The sequence below is a fragment of the Tamandua tetradactyla genome, chromosome 1 (genome assembly GCF_023851605.1).
Source record: "Tamandua tetradactyla isolate mTamTet1 chromosome 1, mTamTet1.pri, whole genome shotgun sequence".
NCBI lineage: Eukaryota > Metazoa > Chordata > Mammalia > Pilosa > Myrmecophagidae > Tamandua > Tamandua tetradactyla.
The window spans coordinates 185993502-186001654 of record NC_135327.1 but is presented as its reverse complement, the minus strand read 5'-3'; the positions used below and the strand labels follow the sequence as shown (position 1 = coordinate 186001654).

General features: G+C 42.7%; 2 long non-coding RNA genes across 2 annotated transcripts in view; both read right to left on the bottom strand.

Moving 5' to 3' along the window:
- Nucleotides 1-1665: 1665 nt before the first annotated feature.
- LOC143673520 (uncharacterized) lies at nucleotides 1666-6322 on the bottom strand. Its single transcript, XR_013170413.1, has 3 exons — nucleotides 5789-6322; nucleotides 3878-4098; nucleotides 1666-2069 (listed from the first exon to the last, which is right to left on the bottom strand). It is a non-coding gene; the product is annotated as an uncharacterized LOC143673520 (long non-coding RNA).
- A 240-nt stretch (nucleotides 6323-6562) lies between these two features.
- The window catches only part of LOC143673517 (uncharacterized), a 9835-nt gene continuing 8244 nt past the window's right edge, over nucleotides 6563-8153 (bottom strand). The window contains exons 3-4 of the long non-coding RNA XR_013170412.1: nucleotides 7841-8100; nucleotides 6563-7715 (exon numbers count right to left, since the gene is read on the bottom strand). This is a non-coding gene — a long non-coding RNA (uncharacterized LOC143673517). The remainder of the gene's footprint in view (nucleotides 7716-7840; nucleotides 8101-8153) is intronic.

Sequence of the window (8153 nt, the reverse complement as noted above, 5' to 3'; positions counted from 1 at the left end):
TTGATCATCATTAAGCCCTCACTGAAAAAGTACAGTCACTCCAAATGTTTGCAGAGGTCGGGAAAAGCAAGGATTCCATGACATTCACAATATTTCAGATAACAGGAGGCCTGTGCTGTTGTTCCTGTTTAATGAGAAAACAGTGTGAATTAGGTGAATCTATTTAAGTGAACATTTGTGTGTGTGTGTGTGTGTGTGTGTTTTCTCCCACTCTTCTCTTATTAAGTATAGTTACTTTAAAAAAAGCCGTGATCAAATTCAAAGCAGATGAAACATTTGGGCTGAGCCCTGATAGATAGTCTTGAACTTTTGGAAGATAGATATTCAGCCCCAGGAACACCAAAAGCAAATGCTGAGGTCTGAAATACCGTGGTTTTAGTAATTGGAGTACAAAGTTATTTGGACAGAGAAGTAATGTATGTCATGAGCTCAACAAAAGACAAGCTGTAAAGGTAAATTTGTTCTAGATTGTAAAGTGTTGAAATGCTACTCTCAGAGGTTCAGACTTTCATTTTGGAAAAAATGGGGAACCATTGTTTATGAGCAGAGTGACATGATTTTACCTGTGTAATAGGGAAAAAGAAATCACTTTTCTATATTGAGAAGAAAAGATTGGTGGCAAGAAGGTGGAATAGAAGAAATTAGAATCATTGCCAAGGTTATAAGTTGGAAAACTGGTTATATGACCTTGAACTTATTGATTGGCCAGCTGATTCTTAATTGAACCTGGAGAGTCTAACTCCAGAGTTCTTGCTCTTTAAAACTGTGATCTAACAAACAAGATCATTGCCTGCACTAAGGGGGTTTATTATCGTCCAGTGAGAGAAACACTAACAAAATTACACATTCAATTAGAATAGTAACCACTGCAATAAAGGAAAGTGCAGGTCCCTTTGAGAATTCATTACTTAGAGGCTTACCCTGTATTGGGAGGTCAGGAAGCCTTCTCTGAACATGGAGTCTCAGATGATGAGCAGGAGTTAGCTGGGTAAAGAGTGTGGCAGAGAAAAGGCATTTGAGGCAGGGAAGACAGAAGAGAAAGAACAGTCTGAATGCCAGTTCAGATCAACACATTACTATTTTGATGTGTAGTTGGGCAAGTTGTAGCAAGATGCACCTTTGATTTTAGAGGCCAAAAGGGAAGAAGGGAGAAAAGTTTAAGGAGAGTGGAAACAGCCATAAATATTCAAAATACTATTTGTGGAGAATGAGAAATGGTGATGCTAACAAGGGACACAAATTAAAATCTCAAAGCAGGGATGAGAAGGCAGATTTATCCAGGTGCCAGCTTGTGTAGATGTGTGACATTCCAAAATCATTCAGCGACTGCTGTGTAAAAAGGAAGACCAATGCATTCACACTTATTTGAGTTTGTGTAATGTGAAAGCAACGTAAGAAGGAAGGCTAAAGAAAAATAAAAAAACAAAGCAAAAAAGGATGAATGCTGTTTGCAAGATGGAGTTAAAAGAATGTAACATCATCAAATCTACTCTAGATAGGAAAGTAATGAAAATATGGAAGAATCCTGAAGAATAGGAAGAAAGAATAGCTATCAATGGATAGAAGATCTCAAAAATGTCAAAAGGAAAAAAATCAAAGACATGGTAGGATAGGAAGCTGTACGCAAATAGTAGATATTTAATTTGTGATTTTGTAGATGGAACATTTCCAGCTGGTGACAAAGTACAAGTAATGTGGTTAGTAAAATGGAGAGGCAAAACAAGTAATGTGAAGGAAGTACCCCTAATTTCAGAGTAGGCAAAAATGTCTTAGGTTGATACAGACTGGGAGAAGATAGAGACTTTTGTTTCCAGTCTTTATGTGATAATTCTTCTAATACCTTCAGATCTAACACTGTGGTTTGGTGCCTGTACTAACATTTTCTTTAGGTGGTTTGTTTCCTCATGTGTATTATAACTTGTGAGATTTCTTTCCCTTCAGAGAATTTGTTGGATTTCCAATGATACTAAAGCACAGGTCGACTTCATGTGATAGTTTTAGACATGGAGAATGCCAGGTCACTTAGGGAGTTTAAAGTTGCTTGGCCGCCACCTGCTTTGTTCTTCTCCCTTGAAAAGAAAAGAAAGTATAAATTTCAGGTTGGGAGCTACTTTATTCAATTACCCAGAATATTCTAAATTGACTAAAATTGCATTAAATGCCATTTGCAATTTCACCTTCACCACCCCCTGACACACACTACAGTGACAGACTTCAGCTCACACTAAAGGTCATGCTGCACAAGTCCTCTCAGACTGACACCTTGTTGCCAGGAAGTCTTCAGGGCCTTCGGGAGGGGCAGTGGTGTCTCCTGGTTGAGTTAGGGGCCTCATGGAGGCGTGTCTACCTCAAACTTGTGGCTGCCCGTTTTGTGCAGAGAGCAGTCGGCTCTGCAGTGCCATGGATTTGCTGCTGGCACAGAGGTACACGGAGTTCTAGTTGGTGTTGGCCCACTCCAGGGTCCGGGGGATGCTCCTTTTCATTTCGGGAGACACTGTACCCTTCCATGACATCTCCTCTGTCAGTGTTGCCAGTACCACCTGAATAATGGATTGGCCTCAGCCCCTGTCCTGGGTCTTGTAGATACCAGAACATGGCCAACTGGTCCATATCCTGAGAGCATGGCAGGACCATCTTTTTTCCTATTTGTAGAATATAATATTGTGGGGTCTGAGTGATTCCAGCATCCACAGGGCCCGTTGGAGACATAATGTAAAGAGCAGGCCTGAATCTGTAGATGAAAGAGAAAGAGAAAGACGTGGAGGCAGGGCTTTGCAAACCCGTGGCAGAAGTTTTCCAGCTGAGCCCAGAGCTTACCTATTCCCAGGAAGCAAAGGACCGCATAGAAGAGCTTGGGGCCCGTGGCAGGGTTAGGGAGAATAGACTTATGCCAGCTAAATGTGCTGATCCTCAGGACTGAGAAGTTGTGCAGAGCCTGTGTTCTAATGGACAGATGGATCTGCCTGCAGATATCGATTCTTGCAAGCATTCCTCCTGGTCCAGGGTCCCTTCTAACGTGGCCAAGGCAGGATCAGCCACTCCACTCATTGAAGTGGCATAGCACAGCCTGCAGGGAAAATGAGGGTGTGGCTGCAATGCACTGAGTTTAGGGTAAACACATCCCTCCTCTCCTGGTGGTTTCCCATCTTTGTCCAAGGCAGTTTCTCCTCTTCCTGCTCCTGCCTCTGGCGTCAAGTCTGCCTTGCCAAAATTCTTCAGCCTTGGATCTCACCTCCCATCTTCTGCACAGCTTTAGGCAGCCTAGCATTGACTGAAAACATCTTCAAACCTCTGCCTCATACTGAATACAAGCCTCAGTTTTTCTTAATCCTTCCCGTCCAAGGCTGCAATCCGACTCAGTGCAGAGCCCTTTAGCTCTCACGGCACCATGGTGCCATCTTGTGGCCACTAAATGAAGTTTCATCATTGCTTATCCCTTCTGCAGTAGTAGGAGATCCGAATGCTGAGAAGTGTCTGCATAGTCGACAGGAAGAATATTCCAGAAATAACATCCAGGAAATTTTATGATCAGCTTCCTTAAATCCTAGTCCCACACTGACCCTGACCCTAATTCTATTCCTTTGAGCTGTTATGCTTAATATTGCAGCTTCATTCCACTTCTCTATCACACAGCTGACAATTACAGTGCAACAGGGATTTTCTCCCTTAAAGCTATCATTTGAAAGAGAAAGGAATAAGAGGAATGAAAGGAAATAATATCTAGTCTAAACTAGGAAGAAAACACAGAACTTGAAGTTATCTACATTGCTAAAGATATACAAAAATGCCTCACCTCCCAGCTTCCTCCCCTCCAAAAGAGATAATGAAACCCCAATAAATATAGATCAGCAAAGGACTAGGAAGATACTTATATTACCTTCAAGATGGATTCAAATGTGCAGGAACGAAAAGTACAATTGGAATATAAGAAAAATACAGGTGATGTTACAGAACAGTAAACATCCACGGAGGAAATAATATCCAATGGGAGAAAAAGGATGGGTGGAATTAAAATCAGCAAAGGGTGTTCTCCACTGCATGAATAATTGGTACAATGAGCATCTGCTGATGTGCGCGGCGAGGAGAGAAGAGATGATTCTGAAAGAAGCAGAAGAGTGGTGGGAGATAAGGAGACTGATGAAAAACAGCTTTGGGAAGCTGAATCTGCCAGGGGACTGTGACCTGATTTACCTAATTTCTCCTTTACTCTCTTATGTGTGAGCCCAAATGTACCATTTTCATTTCCAAGGATTTTCTCCTGCAATGCTCTCTCCAGCCCTAGATAAACTTCCTTAAAGAAACTGTTCTTCCTCCTGGCTCACCGTGGGCATACTGCTCCTTCCTGTTTAGCACTCTTTGAAGCACAAATGATCTCTCCCTCTTTTGAAATTCCACAATAATTGGCATAGACCTTTCTCATGGGTTAATCACACACCTTCTACCTCTATGCCTTTTCATTCCAACTAGACTGAAATGTGGGTGAGAGCAATGAACAAATTCCTTTCAAAAAATTCTTCACAATACCTTAACAGTGTCTTGACATGGGATATGTGCAGCAACTGCTTTTAAACACTTGGCAATTATTGCTGTTTCTTTTGTTGTAGCAGGTTATATCTGAACAGAAATGTTGCCGAAGTGTAATGATTTCTGGATATATTTTAAGCACAGAAATCTTCCCAAGTGTCATAAACCAAACAGCCGCAAAGAAACTGCTCTCCTAAGTGGTGAGATTTTAGGATAAGGCAGAAATCAAAGAAAATTCTGTAAAATATTTTAGAAGAATCCCAGAAACTCAGCTCCCACCTTCATTCCTAGACAAGCTTAATTGTAAGGCCTACTTCTCCCCTGGGACAGACAGAGCCCACACCCATGTCCTATACTTGAAAGCTGTGGGGAACCGGGGGGAAGGAACCCTGGTGGTTTTGCTCCCAGAGATAGTTGTTCTCTCTATCTTGGGCAAGTTCCTGTGACTGCAAGGCAGAGGGGTCATATTCCAGCTTGGAGAACTGGAAACATATTAAAGGGGACTGTGATCCTTCTGTCACCTCAGCTGAGAACAGATCCTGGGGCATTCCTGATGGGTCTGGGTCTGCCTGGTTTCCAAACTAAATCAGTCATTTCCCCAGAGCCTGTCAGTATCATAATAGGATGGTGTGGCCATAAACTGATTCACAGCCCAGAGCTACTGTTTACCTCTACCCCTATTTCAGGAGCTGGTGACTCTTGGCATCTGTATATTTTGTAGAAGGAAAAATGATTTATAAACAAAATAAAGAAATGGTTTGGTGCCACTATCAAATCACTTTTGGGACAGGCCTGCCCATTAGAGACAGAGCCACACACAAGGGATCCTGGGGCCAGCTAAGAAAAGGACTTGATGAAGGCTCTCTCAGATCATGACTTCCATGGGCAAGAGCAGAGGGGAAGGGAATTTTGAGCCCTGTTGGCCCCACAAAGCATGACCTAACAGTGACATAGTGGTCTTGACAACACTCCAGTGGTGTGTTGATAAACCTGTTCTCTTGGAGTTGGGGTAGACAACCCTCACCATGGCTCTTCAAGTTATCAACATGACTTCACTGAACAGGGCTTCCTTATACCACTGCACCATCCCCAGCCATATAAGCAAAATTTTCCACAGTTCTTCAATGTTTATTACTTGGTCACTATAAAAATGAGCAGCAGCAACTATAGCCGCTGCCCACTTCTCTTCACGTTGAGGTCAAAGCGTGTGACCTTATCATAAATGGACGAAAAGACACTGTGCAGAGAAAGGATTCTGAGTTACCTGAAACTGGTTGAGGACCTGTCAGAAGTACAGAGCAGAGCCTCATTCTGGCTGGTGGGGAAGTCCTTGGTCTTTGGATTTGAAATAATTTCCTGAAGTGTTTCTCTTCTCTAATCCAAGAAGGTAGGATATTTTTATATTGAATTGGGCTCCTATTGCTTGTTATTTGTTCATTAATAAAATTTTCTCTTGCTTTTCCCTTGTAAGTTCATAATTGGTGTAAAGAAGTATTACTGGTCTTTATTATATCTTCTCTCATGCCAGTGTTGAATACTGTGGTCTGTGTTCTGTTCAGATCTATACATCATGGCTTGTCTCATTACATATCTAGGTGTCACAGAGGTCATGAGGATGAAGATGGCAGCGTTGAATGCAAGACTGAGGGAGAATATCCCTGGGATGGCAACCCAAGGACAGGGCATTCCCATCCATGCCCGGGCTTTTCTCACTCTTGGGAGTCACAGAGTAAGAGGGGAAGGAGTCCTTTCATGATGTCACAGTTTAAATGTAACTGGACAACACCTGGCCAAGGACCCTCATTCTGTGGGGAAAGAAATTGGATGTTCTCAGCCACTGCAGGTCAGGACACTTTCATGCCCTGAACAGTCATTCAAGGTGACCTTGGGATGCCTCCTGCATGGCTGACCTTGGGGTATTCAGTCCCAATCTTTGAGCATTGGGCTGTCTCTGAGGACTCCCAGGGACCCAAGCTCCATAATTATATCAGCTCAGGTCATGACTTTAGACTTCCTAGATACAAACTACAGCTTCATCCACAGTTGGCCAAAGATTTTATTAATGAACAAATAAAAAGGAATAGGGATTATGATTATAAATAAAATGCCATATCTTCTTGAATTAAACATCGAAGTGAAATTATTTCAAATCAAATGGCCAGGCGAGCAATCAAAACACTCAGTGTCTTGAAATCAGACTTACTCAGGAAATCACGAAGAGTGATTGTGAAAGTAGGCTTCAGCCTAACCATCAGGACAGGGGCAGTGAGAGAAGGAGATCAGCATAAAGAAAATGGGTTGCTTAAGCCAAGTAAAGAAAATAAAATCATACTAACTTTATTGTATTTATCAGTTAACTGCTATGAAAGTAGTAAAGGCCTTTACTTGGAACAGGAAGACCAGCTTCATACTTTATTACAGAAAAGTTTCAGTGTGACAAGCCTGGAAAAATCTTGAGAAAACAGAATGTGCCTTAGGATGTAGCTCCAAGTTTTTCAGATGCTGTCAGCAAATGTAGAGGAGGCATAGTTGACTATACTGAGCCAAAGCTTGTATATATGGGTAGCAACCACATCGTCCTTTAGAAGACTGCTTTCCCCTGACCAGGAGAGCTGAATGTTCAGTCCTGGTCTTGGAGCACTGAGCTGCTCTGAGTTCTCCTTGGAATCCAGCAAGCCATGATTATTTCCAACCACCCAACATTTACAGCCACAGTATTTCCACAGTTAATCTATGGTGCCCTTCTACCCAAAGGACAATTGATGTCCAAATCTACTTCTTTGCCTTGGGGAGTAGAGAACCAAGAAAGGCCTCTGTGTGCATTTTCTAGGAACTGCAAGAGAGAGAAGTGTGAGGTTTGTGAACAGGAAGGAAGTGACTACTGCACACTGTGGCTAAGCTGCTGGCGCAGAGATACACGGCTGAGTCTTCCTGCTTTGCAGGCTGGATCTTCAGAATGGAATAAGATCCATCGGTCCTCTCAGCAAAGAATCGATTTTCAGGCATCCCTGACTTGTCTGCTTCATCGGTGTTTTCGAAGTAAATCAAAAACTCCAGGCCCTGCTCCAGAGTCTGACGGTACCAAAAAAGAGCAGTATGGCCAGAAATTGGATCACACCTGAGCTCCACAGCCTGCCCAGCCTCTGCAACCCTGTGCCTGGGGGACTGAGAGACTCCAGCACCTGTGTGATCTGTGGAGACAGAATTTGAGAACAGAAAGAGGACAGTAGTTAGATTCAGCACATGAGTACATATGCATGCATGCACATGCACATGTACACACACACAGAAATTGATTGGCTTCCTGAGGACTCACCTGTCCCCAGGAGACTGAGGGCCACCCAGCAGAGAAGCCTCATGCCCATGGCAGCATTAAGACAATACTGGGAGGTTTAGCAGCTCATGTTCTCTGTGAGCAGGAGCCAAGCAGGTGGGACGTCCCTTGGCCCCACAAGTGACATCACTATATCTATCAATTTCTGTGGCCTCAGGAACATGCAATATTTAACATACTTAAATAACTGGCAAATATTTTTAAGTTCCTTTTTTTAAAAAAATCATTCCTGGACCATGCACCTACAAAAAGAAAAGATAAAAAGTCAATTTGTGGGTCATTACTCATGCCTCCA